The 18,471-nt window shown below is 38.2% G+C and overlaps 1 protein-coding gene across 1 annotated transcript in view; it reads left to right on the top strand.

Annotated features, from left to right (window-relative positions):
* Positions 1-18,471, top strand: part of SRD5A3 (steroid 5 alpha-reductase 3) — a 390,804-nt gene that overhangs the window by 112,621 nt on the left and 259,712 nt on the right. The window lies entirely within an intron of this gene.

Here is an 18,471-nt window from a genome sequence, read left to right as displayed (position 1 = left end):
AATGAAAACAACTACAGCCAAAAGTACACAGACTCCAGATTTGTTAAGGCACTTGGGCAGTTTGGTCCAGCCGTCCCCAGCAAGGTCTGCCTTATCAGAGTGGTACCCAGGTCTGCCATTCCTCCTGCTATCAGGTCCAACAAATGATGATCAGCTGCTGCTGACCTGCTCCTCACACCGAGCCCAGCTGCAAGGTCTGACTTTGAGGCATGGTGCATGTCTGACTGTCTCTGCTTTCTCACCATTTGCTCCAGGAAGATCCTGAGGTGCTGCTCCAATGCTACAGAGATGGTTTCAGGACAGGAGATCCCAGTTTGTAGTCTATCTTTATGATTTGTTTCCCCTTCTGTTTCAATTCACTCATATTTTTTGGCATGGTTGCTTTTTTTCTCTCAAAGGAAATTAGTACATCACAGTCCAGCAACAAGACAATGTAGAGATTGTAATTTTCCAAAACAATTTGCAGTTCTTTTCTACCATTTCAGTGGGTTTTGGCTGGGGGCTAAGTAGTATGTGGTGGAGTAAATCTGCCTGACAAGAGCAGTGGCTTTTACTGTGAAACCAAACAAAACTTTGATTTATAGCCATAGTGTTGATGTCTGCTCTTTGCCTTCACCTTTATCAGGTGTATGTGAAACAAAGTGGGCTCTGCCACCCTGGACACTTTGATAGGCCATCAAAACTGCAAAAGCTTTGCCAAAGCAGCATGCTATAAAATCCTTTTAGTAATAGAAGCATCTTCTCTATCAGATACAGTAGCAAAGCTTTCCTTTTTGTGTCTGGGGACAGAGCTAATCCTCATGTCAATGGAGAGCCAGTTGTCAGACCAGTACATAAATTGAAGAAGCCTGTATTTTGTACATATGACTGTATTTATATCTACCTAATTAAAAGAGTTTTTAAAAAACAATCTTAATCGAGGGATTGCATTTATTTCTGGTTTTTCATTAATTAAAGCAGAACACATTTATTTGAAGAAATTATCATAAATGGAGAGTCATCATTGCTGAAAGGTATCTTCCTAATCTATCTTGATTCAACTGCATGAATCAGTGTCCCAAGCTTTAGCCTAAAGAAAGATTTGATTTGTTATGCATTTTAATTATTACAGTCTTGTAATATTAAATATTTAATAGATTGGGAACTAAAATTAATTTCAGCCTATTATGATTTAAGCACAAGACACCTGTAAATATTCTGCACCTGTTAAGTCTTTTAAGAATAATGAAAAAGAGGTACATCTTGAATTAAACTTTAGTTTCTAGTGAAAGGGTTCTGATTAGCCCAGAAGTTGCATTTTTGCATGGTGTGTTTTAGTACTGCAAACTGAAAAACTTTGCTGAGCCCACTTGCACAAAAACATATGAGGAGGTTTTGAAGATGATGAGCAAAAAAATTCCAGATAGAAAATTTCCATTTACCATTAAAAAAAAAATCAAATATTTCTCTCTTGCTTGAATTTGTATTGCTTGATAATCCTTCATCTGAAATGTGAATTTTGTTGTCAGCGGATTCCTACTAATGGGCAAGAGCAGTAGCCATTACACATTCAATCCTATTGGTGCCACGAGTTACAGTGTCTGAATCCTAACAGGCTACACTCCTCCAGTATTTCCAACCCAGTTCTGAACTCTATTTGGTTTTAGACCATGCCTTTTTACTAAAAACATCAGTGTAGCTTTGCACTTCGTGATACATGAGTAAGAGAAACTAATTTGGGCATAGATATAATCCTCCTTGTAACATACTAGGAAAAACAATATAACTTCTAACAAAAATGTATATTTGCATTAAGCTCAGACTATATATTATACCAAGATTATATTTCTACTGAAATTGGTGCAGATTTTGACAGAGTAAGTTCAACCAAGTTTGTATCTGAGTTTATAGGAAGCTTGTATGGTTTATGGCAGTCATCTTTATTCAAGGAACTCACTGAAATTCAAGTAAGCCTTCTTGTAAACAGGAGAAAAAATATGTCTTTCTCTATTGTATCTGGTTTTGTTTTGTTTAATTGCTTGATGAAATTAATGTTACACTATTGCAGGAACAAAACACATCCTCATTAAACGAATAGCTTGGAGGATGTTTTGGATGCTGTAATTAGCTTCTTTGAAATATTTATGTTCTTCCTAATGCTGCTTGAATAAATGTTAATTATGGCTAGTGGAAAGGAAATCAAAGAGCTGAGTATGTGAGACATCATCTTCTCTGTCTCTGCAAGGGCAGGGTCAGGAGGGACGTCACTGAACCCGCTCGCCGCACGCAGCCTGCAAAGAGGTTCATGCATGCTGGTTTTCCTATGACTTTAATTTAATAAAAGTTATGAGAAGTCATTCCTCCTACATCTGCACTAGGAGTGCTTCTATCCATACTTCAGTTTCTCCACCAATATATTCCAAACTTACTGGAGAGTGCTTGAAATGGCTCACTGTGCAAGAGTGCAGATGTTTCTCACAACTTCAGATGGGACCATTAATAACTTGTTAATCCTTCTGTACTATGTGCAAGTTGTGTGCATGGGTTTTGTTCTTACTTGTTTATGTTCTAGGGAATTACATTTTGAGTAGGGAAGTCTCAAAAATGAATTAATGGCTATTCAGATGCAGTGCTCCTTCAAGGTATTCTCTCCTTTTATTACTAATAATGAATAGAGAACAGAAAAAAGACCTGTAAAGAGAAGTCACTGGAGTCTCAGTTCAAGAATAAGCATCTCTAAATAGGCTTTTATTACAGTGTTGACCTAACAGAAAGAGATAATCAGTCAGTAGTAGTCTTCAGGGATGTCTCCCTATAAATAGAAAGCAAACAACAAAATCCAAGTCATATTGAGCATGAGAGACCCTGTCTTTTCACAAAAAAAAATTCCTCTTTTATTTTTATCTAAGATGATGCCTCAGCTCTTCCATTATGAATAAGTAAAACATAAATGACCCTCTAATGAATTAGATCTTGCATGAAGTACTGGAAATGAGGACAGAAAACCCAGCCCCTGTGCTAAGAGAGACTCCACCAGGGAACAGTGATGGTACAGATTACAGCAAGTGTTCAGGGCTCTCTTCAAAAGTTACAGAATGTTTTGCATAAAAAATTCCTTGTGTAAAGGAGAGATGACTGAACCCTTTAATGACTAAAGAAAATTTGATAATAGTAACTAAAAAAAAAAACAGTGTAACAGGAAAAACAGTGTAATCTTTCCAAAGTGGTGGCTACCTGTGAATACCCAGAAGAAATGTGTAATTTTTATGGACTTGAGTTTGTTTTAGCAGTGGAACAGGTCACAGATGACAAACCTTTCTCCACCAAACTCACACCATTTTCTATATTGCCCACCAGCATTCACCATTTGTACTATACATACATGGGACTGGAAACGGAACAGATTATTGTTTTATGAAGTCCTGATGATTGTCAAAAAATATATATAAATTTCTTTTCAAAGGAAAGTGATAATTATCTACTATAACTACTATTTAAGAGGTGTGGTTGCACACATTTTTCTGAAATAGGCTGATCTTCAAGACACTCTCATCTCACTTTTCTCTCCTCTACATTGCTTTCAGAATCTACAGGCTTTATTAACTGAAAAGACCTTAAACAAGAACATAGAGGAGTGAAGGTAGGTGAGTAATGACACTTCGAAAATGTCATTTTCTTTTCCACACCCCTGTGAGGTGAGTTGGTTTTACAATGGGATCATTTCTCTTATAAAGAGAGACAAACCCATATCACAACCTCACAATGGCTTTGTGTAATTTTTTCACAATATGAACATAAATCCAGCAGAAAGGAAGGAAGGAATCCTGAAAATTTGATTTATAAAGTTAGTATTTTTCCAAAAGTTTTAAATTCTCATTGTCTTCAGTAAAAAACAAACACAATCCAGGGCTGAATTTGATACACTGTCTGAACTCTAGTAATTCACCTGAAGTTTTCTCCCAGCTTCCTAGTGAGGTACAACTAATGCCAACTGCAGGAAATTTCTTTGCATGTATGCAATATCTAAGAACTTTCTTGGGAGTCTGAAGGAGAAGATCATAAGGAAATAATTTGGAAGGATGGACTAAAATCCTCTGAGTATCTTTCTGCTTGAATCATTCAGAGATTCTCTGCCCAAACTGTGAAGCAATGGGATCCCAGTGCCTTGTTTGTCCTGTTCATCTGCTCAGTGTCTGCCTAAGACCAGAGCACTTGGCTCATGTCAGATTTACTTAATAAATTGCATTTATTAAGAGAGCAGAAAACTGAAGAATAATTAATAGATTTTTGTTATGTCAAAATAATCATAAACAAAAACCCAATTCTACCAATCCCTTCCTTCTCTTCCCAGCACCACAAAGCTGCTTTTACCATGGGTTAATCACCATGCAGGATATTATTTCTGTACAGAGCCTGCAACTATTTTTTTTTTTAATACTTCCAACTATTGATTGCAGAAGAATGCCAAAACCTAATAGAGCATTTGCCCTCAAAACTCAAGAAATTTCTCTTTTCTTAGTTTTGGGTTTTTTGAAGTCTCTCATAAGGAGGGTTTTGTAAGGTGTCTAATCTGAGACATGATCAGACATGTGAACTTTTCAACAGCTTTACAATAATAAACTGCAACTTAGGAATTACTAAACCCTTTTACACACACCACATTCTTTATATCTTAAAAAGGGAACAGTTTTCTGTGCAGATTGATCCAATCTATTACTGATGGTCAGTTCAGCATCCTTCCCCTCTCCTTCCAGGTTTTGTTTAAAACCCTCTCATTATAAATCTCACTGCTCACAGTACATGATGGATCACACAGTTATTTCCAGGAAAAAAGGAAGGTGACTTTCCTTATAAAAATGCTACTTAGCAGGAAGAAACATTGCAAATGATGAATAATACAGATTATTACTACTGCTATGAGTGGCAGCTCTCCCCATAACTGCAAATAAAACCCAACTGTCTGCACCCCTCTTGCATTCTCCATCTCAAATGACAGCCCTGGAGTGAGTAGGATCATTATTTCTTATTCTTATCGTGGAAATGAGCCCACAAGGGCTATAAAAAGTGCAGTAACTTAATATTTTAACATATTTTAATAGGTTAAAAATGGATTAATGCTAGGAGAAAGACATGGAGGTCTTTTAAACACACTTAGAAATTTAGGACAAGCTAGTTTTAATTGTTTTTAAGGAGGAGCATGACACTGTCATCTTCTTCAGGGAAATATCACTCTACAGCAATGAGATTTTAATTTTTAATTCTAGTTTCATACTTCTGTCTTCCCAGACAAAAAAACTCCTCAAATATACACATCATCTGTGAAAAAACTCCAGTTTTATTGATGGCATGAGATTTTTAAAAATGAATTATTTTTTTTGCTTGGTGAATATGATCAATGAATGCTGCAGAAATCAGGTATGACAGAACAACTCCAATAAAATAATGAAGTTGGGAGATCCAATAAAAATAATAAATCAATTACAGAAGTTCATGCTTAAAAATACAGATTTTTTTTTTTTCAAATGCGTTGAAAACTGACAGCAACTTATGAAAAGAAAAATTATCAGCCTTAAGCACAGCCCCTAAAATGGAAGAAGGCTGAAATACATACTAATCCATAATAGGCAAAAATATATTCTTGGTCAAATTGAGTCTTTTCTTGAGGAGATGTGATGAAATTACCAGAAATTGTTATTTAACAACTATTATACTGAAAAGAGGTTGTGTTGAAAGCACTACAGCACACTTTTCTCTACAGTTTAGCATTTCTCCATGCATTGGCACAAAGGGGACATGTAAAGGTTATTTTCAGTCTCGCCCTGGGCAGAGCAGGTTTTTGTTGAATAATGTAGTGTAGTCCTTCTCAGGTTAAAAGAGAATGCAAAGCACTGTTAAATCAAAATGTATGCAACTTTTCTGCAACAAAACTGGGGCAGAAAACAACAAACTTTTCCAGCCAGGACAAAATCTACTTTTGATTTGCATTCTGGAGATGCCAGCATCAAAGGGACTTCACTTCGAGATTGAATTCCTCAGTGCTGTGCTCCTGAGTAACAACCACCATAAAAAAGTCTAAGAATTTCAGCCAGGAAACTTCAAACTAACATATGCAGTCTGAAATCTATTTATACTCATCAAGGACCCAAAATTTTTGACATTTGCAGTTAACATCATTTGAGGTTTAAACAAATCAAAGTTTGCCTGAGCTTGAATCACTATGCAAATTAATGGGATGCTTGAAAACAGAGGTAAAAATAACAACAGCACTCAGTGACACATAATCCTGGGGTTTCTGTCCTTTCTGGGCAGGCTTGTAATGACACAGAGAACACAGCAGCCATCAGCTCCATCAGGAGTGGCCATGCCTTGATGCCTCTGAGCTCTGCTTTAGCCAGGCTTGTTTTCACTGTGCAGGTTTTTACTGGCAGATCAGCTGAATCTCATTACTCCAAGGAGTCATGCTTCAGGAAGTGAACGCCTTGAAATGTCACGACCTTTCCCTGACAAGAAAAAATGTCACCAAGGAAAACACATTAGAAGTGAAAGACAGAGAATGGGGATCACAACTAATGAAAACACATTTACTGCACTCTAGTAAAATAACAGACTTTAAAATGGAAATACAATTTGCACTTGAATGGCAGCTATAGAGTATGTACAGTGGTTTGTGTGTTGGTCAGTCCCTTGTGAAAGAGCATCTACTGCTCTGTTAGTCTGTTTGTCACAGGTGAGGCAGAGAACTAATGGAGCTACACTAACTTTAAACTGAGACCAAGCCAATCATTAACATATTCTGCTCTGGAAATTTTTATTCTAAAGCTACAGCTGCAGTGCATGTCAGGGTTGGAGAGCAAACATTTCACTGGACATTTTGCTAGACATACATGACCTGACAGCTCTTGGTGTTAGCTCCTTGTGACAAATGCTCTGAACCTAGAGACAACTTCTGATTTTCAAAAATATTAAAAGGAAAAAAAAAAATTCAAATACTCTGTTGGCATGAACCACACAGTTATGCTAAGGACAGGTAAACTTATATCAGTTTACACTAGCTGAAGTTTAGCTCCAGATAATCTTAATGCCTGGTGGCTTAGGGCTGAGCTCTATATACAATAATATATGCAGAGTTTTTCTATATATACATGTGCAATATTTTATGCTGCATGTAGAAATTTCGTTTTTCTTTTTTTTTGGTAGAATAGATATTTTGTAGAATTTTGTACTTAGAATATTGCATATACAATATTCTATGTTGCATATAGAAGTTCTTCTCTATCCTCCTCCTGAATGTCAGCAGAAATTCTGGAGCTGATGCCACAAGGTAATGAAGCACCAGCACTGGCTTTCCTTAGTGGCCAGCACCAGCTCTGACATCTTAAACTGGAATTTACAGCATTTGTTTCAATGCTGAACAAAATCCTGGGCAGGTGTGTGAGGGCAAGGGCAGCTACAGGGTGAACTGCCCTGTATTATCAAATCAGCTTTTCATTAAGCAGTCATCACCATGTGCAGAATCATGCAACATGAGAATCCAAACTTGAAAAGCTCAAATGAAAAGTATTATTTTTCACTGATGAAAGTGAAATCCCATAGAAGTTATATGGAAACGAAATATTTCCCGGTCTAATTGCCCAGATGAGTTCTGTCATCATTGAAGAACACAATGCCATACTCTGCTTCCTTTCTGGACTTCATTTTTCTGAAAGTTCTGTGTGTTTTCCAGTGCCATGGACAAAAACATTTGTGCAGGATAGCACTTCTACAGGAACAGATAATTAAAGGGATTAACCACTCCTGGTGTCCCCCAAGAAGGAAGGTCAAACAGAGAATGTGTTACCTCTTTCTCAAAAACAGAACATAGCTAGAAATTATTCAACAGAGGCCAGCAAGGACAGCCAGTAAGGTTTGGATGCCTTGTCTTGGTTGGAAGCATGGAAGCACATACCCTTCCCCTAGCCAACTGAAAGAGCAGACCACAAAGCACCACACACACTCTATGTTGCTTAGATACAACAGGCAGGCTAAAAAAGAAACAAGGGATCAAAAACTCCTTCATTCCACTGGGACAAGGCTCTGTACAAATTCAGGAGGCTCCTACATGGGCAAGGGGAGCAGACCTCTCTTTTTGCTGTATCCAAGAAGGTTTGGAGGGCAGGAGCTCTGAGGACAAACTCCCTGCAGCAGATGTCCTGGTTGCCTCTGCAGAATGACTGATCACCAGTGTTTGCAATTTCCCCTTTTCAGATGGCATGATTTCATGACTTTCTGTCTTAATCTTTGGGCCTGTTTTGGGATCACAGTGGTAATTTTTCTGTCTTTTTGAAGTTTGATTCGGAAGTGGGAGTTGGGATATCATCTTCCACAAAAATTAACACTCTCCAGATATTTTTAATTGATTCAAATCACGCTGGACATTTCCAGATTAAAGACCTGAAAAATTGCAAATGGTTCTGTGTATTAGACAGACTTAGAATCTTTCCTAGCTGAAGAACACTTGGCCTTAAGGTTCATATAGGCTTAATTCTGTGTGGGTTACCCAATCTTTACTCCTTTTTAAAAATCTGAGTTGGCAACTGCATAAAGCAGCTGTAATATATATGTTATATATGTAATATATATGTTATATATGTAATATATATGGTATATACGTTATATATGTTATATATGTTACATATGTTATATATGTTATATATGTAACATATATGTTATACCTGTGCAATGAGTACCTAAAACTAAGAATACTGTTTTCTAATACATTTACTGTTTGAAAATAAAGGCTCTTTACTTTAATTCCACCCCATTTTCCCCTGTTTTGGCATTAACCCTTTCTGCAGCCCCAAACATACAAGTCTTTGGGATTCCTTGGTCTGTCTCCAGCTATGGATGATTCTTTGACATATCTACAACTACAGCCTCCTGTACCTGCAAACTATTTCACTTACATGGTAGGTAGAAGATTAAAGAGATTTTTGCAGCCCCTATATCTCTTTCAGTTTACCAGTCCTGATTCATCCTGAATGACAATAACCTGAACTGTCTAGGAAAAGGTCTTTAAGACTGAGACCAACTGTTAGCCCAGCACTAAACCATGTCCCTAAGTGCCACATCTACATGGCTTTTAAATACCTGCAGGAATTGTGACTCCACCACTTCTCTGGGCAGCCTGTTCCAGTGCTCAGAAACCCTTTCAGTGAAAAACTCTCTCTGATATGCAGTCTAAACCTCCCCAATGGGCATTACATAAAGATTTTCACCATCTGAGCATAGACTTTGTTTAGAAAAAGAACAGTTTTAGAATTAAGTGTAGTCAGGAAGCACAAAAAAATTTGTTAAAATCTCCAACAAATGTATCACTTTCTCACTATCTGTAATTACTCGTAAGTATTTCTTAATCTTGCAGTAAAAATGTAAAAGCATATTTTTCTTCCTTTACTGCTGCAGACATAAGGGGTGATCAGGTTACTTGTACATCTTCTCCATCCCAGGAAAAAAAAAGTTGAAAAATAATGTTCCTGAATTCAAATTATTCTAAAAGTCAGGCAGAAGTTGATGTCTCTTCTCTGGGCAGATCTAAGTCTTTGAAATGCCTTTTACAAGGGCTGCAACCTTTGCCACTGTGGCTCTCCTTTTCTGAATTGCCTGATGTTCCTTGTGTTGTCAAGGAGACAGTGGGATGATTGCAGTCCAAACCCAAGGAACTCGAACATAATGCTGTGTTCCAGCCATTTAAAAAGCAGTGGGCTTGTGATGTGGGAGTTTAGAATGAGCTTTTATACTTCAGTTGTTTTTTCAGATGTGTAATACCTGCTGGGAATGATGGTTAGAAATTGGGTAGAATTCAAATACTGTTAAAGAAGTGTGAGCTCTTCATTTCAATCTAGAGAATAACCACACACACCTATTACTGGCCACAGTTCTTTTCTTTCACATTCCCAAGATACTCCTAAGGAAGCAAGTCAGTGAGCTTTTAAAAAAAATTGTCTGATGATTTTTTTTATTGTTAATACCTTAAAAAGAGATTTTTTTTTTTTTTACACTAAAATCAAATGTATTTTAAGAAAGGTAAATCACTTTTGGGAAGGAGAAACGTGAGAAAAGTATTCTTGGGTTTTTTGCCAAACTTGTGATTTTGAATTTATTTGACCCATTTCCTTGCTGCTTCCTCAAATCATCCCATCTAATCAGGTGGATGTAGGAAAACCTCAGCAATTTGTTCATCTTTACTGGTGAAGTAATAGATAAATGTTAAGAAAAGAAAGAAAGGAGGTTTTAGGTAAGGATGTTTAGAGCAGCAGGGTGTGAAAATATCTGACTTCAAGGAGGCTGCATTATTATTGAAAAGAAAAAAATTGTAATAAAAAGATCCTGAGCCATTAGTCTAAATTTATTAATGGAGTAACTGTGGTTACCCCAAAATCTGTTTTTCTGTCTTTATACCAGATCCAAATGTAGTCCAGTGTCAAAGATAAAGTGGGTTTTTTTTAATACTGCCAAGTAATCTTGCACTTTCACACCAGATCATTTTCAAGGACATCCACTGATGTGATGCCAGCTACATGAGACAGTGCTCTGGGCTGCAGAAAATCGATTTTTAAAAATGGAACTCAATTGCATAGGTACCTGGACTGCTGGCACTAGAAATTAAACATAGTGAGAGATGAAGCATTCTGATAAAAAGAGTAAATTTGTTGTTAAATGACCAATGGAGTCCAAAATCAGCTACTGTTTTCTGCATTAGAACACAGTGGCAGTGAAGGTACACAGTAATCCCCCTCCTCTCACTGCTGAAGAACTGACTGGTCACCAGGACAAGTCCAACATGTGCTGCAGGGATTGGGTCACCACACTGCTGCCCTGGTACCTCAGTACTGTGGAATTAGTTTTTATCTTCCTTTTCCCTCTGTCTTCAGTCAGAGTCTGGATTGAAAGCACGAGAGACGGATTTTCGTGTTCAGACTCAGTTGTTTATTAATTCTTATCCATAGTGCAGTGAGTGCTACAGCATTTATAGCTAACAAGCTAAAAGTGATAAAATGGAGCTGTATCTCTCTCATTACAAGGTCTTTTAAAGCCAAACAGTCCAATTAAAAACTAACACCTAAATTACTTTTACTTTTGACCCAATGACCAAACACCTGTGACCCACAGTGCTGCATCCTCCATCCAACCATAAAAATACCACCTAAAACCAAGAAGAGGAAGGAACAAGAAGGAAGAAAAACCAAAGCCCCAAAACACCCACCCTGTCCCATACCCATTACTACATTCAAACCCCCAAATTCCCAGCCCTTCACCATGTGATATTACACACCAGTGACTCCAACTCCATCACCCAAATTTGGAAAGTCTCTCCAAGGCCCCAAGCCAAAAGCAGTGTTCCTCTGAGGATCAGTGCCTGACAGCACAGAAGGTTCAAAACTCCCAAGCTTCAGGGTTCCAATGCTGTGGGAGATATTTCATGTTCATCAGTGTGTAAATGGGGACACTGGAGGACACCAACATCCCCTGCCTCTCTCATGCAGAGAGAAAATTCTTTAAAAATTAATAACCCTGTGTTGCCTGGACAACTTTTTATAACCTTTATAATATCCTGCAAGCAAGAATTATCCATTACCAGGCTTCATGCTGGCTTACAGCTAACTTCCAAGGAAAGGAAAGTTTACCTTGATTAGTTAGGAGAAGATTTATAAAGCAGGTATGGCAGTACAAGCACTGAAGTGATTGTCAATATGCCTGTCTGTAGGATTTAGCAGTACTAATAGTGGATCTAAATAGAAATAATAACAAATTGCAGCCTTTGAATTTGTTTACTTCATGATATCAACAACATTGAAATTTTAGTAATAACCTATTTACATTTTTAATGATTTAAGTTCTTGGTGCTGGAACTGCAGAACACTAAAGAACAGCTCAAAACTATAATTACGAGTCCTCAGACTGCTGTTAAATATTTAATGGTGCAGTAAGTAGGAGTGTAGAACAGGCCAATTTAAACCCTCTTTACTTGCTAAGATGGCTCTTTTGTTATCCTGTGCATGTGGCATTAGCAGTGTGTGTCATTAACCAGAACAGTAGGTAACAAGTTCATCTGCACACTACTCCAACAGCCCATTTTCCTACAGCTCTAAATGCCAAGTTTCTTTCAGATATTTTCCTCAAGTGGAGAGCAAATGTCAGGTTGACTTGAGAACTGTTATTTTCTTAATTTTCTTTGTGATGACTTTTCTTCCCTAGCTAGTTATAGGACTTTTCTCCTAGCTAGACAAATACAATCCATCCTGGAAGATAACTACTATAAACTACCTCCCTGCAAGTCGCTGTGCCTCAACTTCTCACACACAGGTTTTTAAACTTTGCTTTCTTCACTGGTGCAAATGGTTGAATGTACTAATCCAGTACTCCAAGCAGCCTAAATATTATATATATGAAGTGGTGACTCTACAAGTGAGGCTCAGTGCCTTAAGCATCCCAAGATACTTTTAGAATCAGCAATCCCTTTGGACCAGCTCTGCTGTAGTTTATCATCCAGCATGTGTCATTTAGCCTCATATTCCTCTTTCCAAGAGAGAAAGGAAGTTAATGCACTCACCCACAAATTATGCAAAGGTAACACAGCTGTGTACAGCCACAAAATGTTTGATCCTAAGGTGATAAGGGGCTCTGACATACCTGGAGGCATGATGCTCCTGAACTGATTCTGACAGGCTTCTCTCTCACACTACTCCCCTTTGCCCTGGAGATGGTCAGCAGTTAGAAAAGGAATAGAAACTGAGCACCATCTAATTTATGAGAGGAACATAAGGAATTTTTCATCCTTCAGATATAATCCCACACTGAAAACTATAGATGAATCCTGCCATATTCACTTGCTTTCAATGATGACAAGAATACTCTAAATTAGATAGATAGATAGATAGATTAGATAGATAGATAGATAGATAGATAGATAGATAGATAGATAGATAGATATACTATAAATTATAGAAATCAACTGCAGATTTACACAGAGACAAAAGTGTAATAAAGTCTCATTCATTCCCCTAAAGATCCAGGGAGAATTTGATATACTATGTGAGAAGGTGTTTCAGGGGCAAACTGTTCATTGAACATCCTGAGATGCTCTAAAAGGCCTCATCAATTCTATACTTAATATTTTCACCAGTGGAAATCTGCAATAGACATTCATTCCCACGGAAACTTCATGCTTTTGGTCATTATCAGACTGTAGAAGTAATCACAAAACTGCAATGATGAATCCTAAAACTGCACTTATAACTTACCAGACTGCCTGGAAAAAAATAAAAAAAAAGTTTTTGGGAAGGACCCTGTAGGCAGAGAGCAGAGGGCTCTCCTGGGGCAGAGCACTAGACCAGGTCTAGGCTGCTAGGGTCAGGACAGCCCTGCAAACTGGGGAGATTGTCTCTCATGATGCACAGCTAAACACATCTGCAGGGCTGATGCCTCTTAGAGAGCTTTGGGCTCAGGCTCCCTGGAAAAGCAACTGAGTTTGGAGAATTTAGCAGAGGCTGTAATACAATTAGGTATATGTATATATGTATATATGTATATATGTATATATGTATATATGTATATATGTATATATGTATATATGTATATATGTATATATGTATATATGTATATATGTATATATGTATATATGTATACAGTGGTATATGACCTGACCAGGGATGCAACTCGGGGGATAATCCTGAAGTGTCCCAGGATTATCAGGCTGAGGCCATCCCCACACACCCCTGGTATAGATAATGTGTGACAGTTCTCTCTGAACAAGTGCCTTGACTGGGAAACAGTGTCTTGGATAACAAAATACAAAAAGCCACTTTCTGCTGAATTACACCTGAACATTGAGCCTAACCACAGCATGAAGAATCCAGAGTAAATCATCTGCCTCCAGTTTACCCCACGCTTGGTTTGGTAATTTATTCTTTTTTTGTCTTGCTACAGCTCAGAGCAGAACGTGGCCCCCAGCCTGATGAATAATAAAAATCAGAAAGATGACAAGGGTGAAAACAGTTTGGTTCATACCAGAGCAGGAAAGTTGTCCTGAATTATTTGCCCTACAGCTTTCCCTTCACTGTTGTTGCTGCACTCCTGAGTTCACACTGTGACACTTCCAATAAATTTACCTCCAGTAAACAAGTGAAACACAAAAGATCTATACTGTGTGGAACCAGCAGTAAAATGTTTGAGTCTAGAAAGCTTTCTGCCAAAATCTGTATTTCAGCACTCTCCAGCCACCTACCTGCTGTTCAGAGGTCCCAGAGGATCTGTTTTAGTGCTGGCTTTCCACTGCCCAGCCTGGGAGAGCTGCTTCCCTGCTTTTCCTTACACTGTCCTGCACTGGGGGGACACACTGGGGGCTGGAAGTGTCTCACTGAGCACCACTACAAGGACATCCCAAAAGGTTCCTTTGTGGCAGGAACCCAGGCACAGGAGCAGTGTCCCAGCAGCTGCCCACAAACTCTTCACAAGGGAATTGCTGCCACTCCTGTCACTGCTCACCCCTCATCACACCTCACACTTCAGAGCTCTTTGGGCACAGGCTTCTACTCATTGCATCCATACTAATTACAGCATTATGTGCAAAATAATTGAAGTTGCTGTAATACTTCCCCATTCTTCCAGCTTTGCCCTGGAGCTTAGAAAGCCTCATCATGACAACTCCCATATCTGCCTGCTCAGTGTCTTTCTGGCCCAGGGTAAAATTGGTTTATAATAATGAATGCACTCAAGCACAGCCATGGAGCTGTTAGCTTTATTCAGCACTGGGTTTTAATATTTTTTAAAATGAACTGCTATTGTAATCACTATCCTAAGGTCGAGTCCTAGAGCTCTTATTAATATTGTTTGAGTAAAAGGGTAGAGGCAGCTGTTGGGAGAGTTCCCCCAAGTACATCTTGGGATTTTGACATCTAAACTGTGTCAGGATGTGTTTATCCCATGAAGAACTAAAATTTCCCATCCTGGCTGTGGGAGCCTGACTTCTGTGCTAGTGTGGCCAGGTTTCACTTAGGTCACACCTTTCAGGCAGCAGAAATGAAGAATCAGTGCAGGTTTAATCTTCCTTGTGGATTCAAGACAGAGCTGAGGTACATACCTAATTTCTGGAGCCAGGAAGGACTGAAGTAATGAACTTAAAGTACTTAAAATACTCCACAGCTTGGCAGTGCAAGTCCCCAGCTGAAGAGAGGACAAGGGTTGGCATGGGCTGGGACTACAGGAGGATGCAGTGCAACAGATGCAGCAAAACTCCACAAGAGACAGCTCATACCTTCCCAGAGCACAGGTCCACAGGAGGCACAGATACACACCAGAACCACCAGGCAGGCTGGATATGTTGGTGTGGTTTATCCAGGGTCATCTTCTCTATGGACAGCTGCAGCCCTTACACACACAGCAAGTGTAGTAACTCTAGCCCTAGCCACTCAGTCTCTCCTAATTGCTATTCCAGACATCCTGTGGGATACATTAATAGTAAGAATGATTTTTCAAATTACACAAATCTCTCAAGATGCACCTTCTATTTCCAGGGGCACGTTGGTAACAGACTCCTTAAGCCTGTTCCTTCAAGAGACTCTTTAAAGGTCTCATCAGGCAAGAACAGTATTTGACTTTATTTAGTTCTCTCTTTTTCAGTGGTACTGTTATCTTTCAGGGCATGTTAACAGTCTTGAATGTAGCTTTTCTCTTGACCACGTTCTGGTAGTGGTTTTGCCTAAAAACCCCCTGAAATTTTAACTCAGTGTTCTTTGGGTGAGAATCATGAGGCAAAGGGGTGCATTTCCAACATCAGTAGCTCTCATTTCATAATGTAAATAAGACAATAAAGGAACTGTCAATGGCAACACATTGTTAAGAGGTTCACTTACCTTGCTCATGGGAAAATCATCTTTATAGACTGATTCTCAGTGGGAAAAAAAAATAAAAATTCTAGGCTCTGTCCTGCCTCTCATAAAAAAACCTTTGGATTTACTTGATTCCTATCTCTGGGAAAGCAATTTATCTCACTTTTTATGAGGACACTGTAAAACAGAAAGCTGTGTGTATCTTCCTAGTACAAGCAGGATCTTTATGTACAGACCTTTCAGGGTGAAGCCATAACTCTTGAGGCCATTTTTTATTAAGAGTGTAATCATGCCTACAACCTACAAATATTATGTCAGCACATGCATCCAAATCATATGTTGGCTTAAAATTAATAATTGGTAAAAAAATAAAACTGTTGTCTTTAGGTCCTAAAGGAGGCTGTTCAGAGTTGTGTGCCAAGTTTTAAGATAAATATGATGGTCTTTGTTTAGAATAAATTGTATTTCATAAACATGGGCCTATAGGAGTTCACTAGATCTGCAAAATTAAGATTTTATAAAAGGCATATGGTATTCAAGCAGTGTATAGAGGACATACATACATACATGTTTTAAAAAATAAAACATTATGCAAAACTTATTAGAAGAACAATACAGCTTCTTTTCTGAAGATTCATGAGGCTATATTTTAACCTTACTATAAATATAATCAACATATTGCATTGATTATTTATGCATAGACTACTGCCAAGTATGGGATTTTTATAGTCTAGTTCAAACTGCTGATGAAAGGTAAAATAAAAAAATCTGCCAAGCTGCTGATGGTTTGCTCAAAGAAGGCAGCAAAGCAAACAAAAAAGCCCACACCAACATATATAGCCCACAGAAACAGACAGTGAAATAGGAGCATGCACAAATTTCTAGTGTACCTACACTATAAGACACATTCTAATTACAGTACTGCTTCATTTGTAGGACAACAAATTTTAATACAAAGCTTTGATTTCTTGCTTTGGAAAAAGAAGTGATACCTTTGATTCATTACATTTCCACATTTCCCAAGTCCTTCAAATAAAAAAAAAACCCAGTTTGTTCTTTGGGGCATAACTAAAATAAAAATAGCATACTGGAAATCTCTACCTGAGGCTAAATAGTTCTTTGCCAAGTCCTCCAAATTTACAACTAGAGCATGCATTTAACTTTTGTTCATTTCTCTTATTGCAAGTTTAACCTGTCTCATTATATTCTTCCCAGATATAATGCACTTAAAAACATGCATCTCTGTCCTTAGAGGAGCCTATGGCCATAGGTTCAAAATTGTTAGAAAACAGGCACTCTGCAGAGTGGTGCATGAACTTCTTGGTTGGATTTCATCTCTTTCAATGTGTATTTCTAGTGCTTAATGCAGCCAAAGTGTAAAAAAAAAAAACAAAAAAAACCAAAAAAACCAAAACCAGAACACTTTTCTGCCTTGAAAAAGAAAAGTCAGCATCTGTACCCAAGTAAAACACCTCAAAGGCCAACTCTGCCCTGAAACTGGCAGTCATTTATTACCAGGCCTTCACAAGTCCCCTTGGTCACTCCCTACAATCCATGTCCCACTTGGTTGCTCCATGATAGTCCAGTCCAGTGTGCAAACATCAGTGGGGACATTCCTGTTCTGCCTTTGCTCCCATGCTCAAGTGCAGAAAGATCTTGGATTAGCTCTTGGGAGATCTCCTGCCTAACCTGCAAGGCACAGGATGGTGTGGTTGAGCTTGCCAGCTCTAAACATGTTTCCTTACAAATATTAACCTTTCCATTTTCATTGTACTATTATTGGGACTGACAATATTAGTGACATTTAATTCTTCTCCAAGCCCTTCTGGTTTTCTGTTCTCCCAGAAAAACAACACAAATCTGTGTGGTTCAGAAATACTCACTTCGTACATTGGAAGAAATTACTTCTATTTCCAGTTATTGGTATTTTTTGTCTATTTTCACATAACACAGGTATTCTGGTAAAAAAAAAAAATCCACTGTTTTCCCTATAGTTCATATATAAATGTCAGAATTTACAACTTCTACTCTTACACAGCTACATTTACAGTAACTTTGCAAACTGCTTCTAGTCAAATGCTGATCCAACTCAAATATAGCAGAGCTCCACAAGCCACCCCCAATTCCAGTGACAATTTGCTGTGGCAGGGTGGGAGTGCTATGATTGCCTGAGGCAGATTCCCACAGCACTGCTTTGAAATAAATCAATAATGCAGAAACTGAACCTAAGGATACAATCTGAGGAGAGTCAGTGAAGACAGAGTCTAAAATACACTATAAAACTATTAAACATCATTTTCTGCTTTATCTCTGATGGCACATAATAGCATCAAGGATATAATTGCAAACTCATTTTTACCTACCAAGTAGCAAATAACTCAGAACTCCAGCACATGTCATTACAGAAATCTCAAGCTGCATGTGGAACATCTGAGATGTTAAACCAGCACTGAAAGGTACTTTAAGTAAGTGTTGTGGTTAGGAAAGTGTTATGACTCCCTACAGAGATAGGTTAAGCTAATGCTAGATGGAGTGGAAACAAAGAAAGTGTTGTTTTGAAGCAGAATGGTTCCTAATTTCCCTTTCCACAGTAATTTGCCATGCAAACCTGCCACGGTGCAGAGGA

Source organism: Oenanthe melanoleuca, chromosome 4 (genome assembly GCF_029582105.1).
Source record: "Oenanthe melanoleuca isolate GR-GAL-2019-014 chromosome 4, OMel1.0, whole genome shotgun sequence".
Lineage (NCBI taxonomy): Eukaryota > Metazoa > Chordata > Aves > Passeriformes > Muscicapidae > Oenanthe > Oenanthe melanoleuca.
This window is presented reverse-complemented; position numbering and strand designations above follow the sequence as displayed.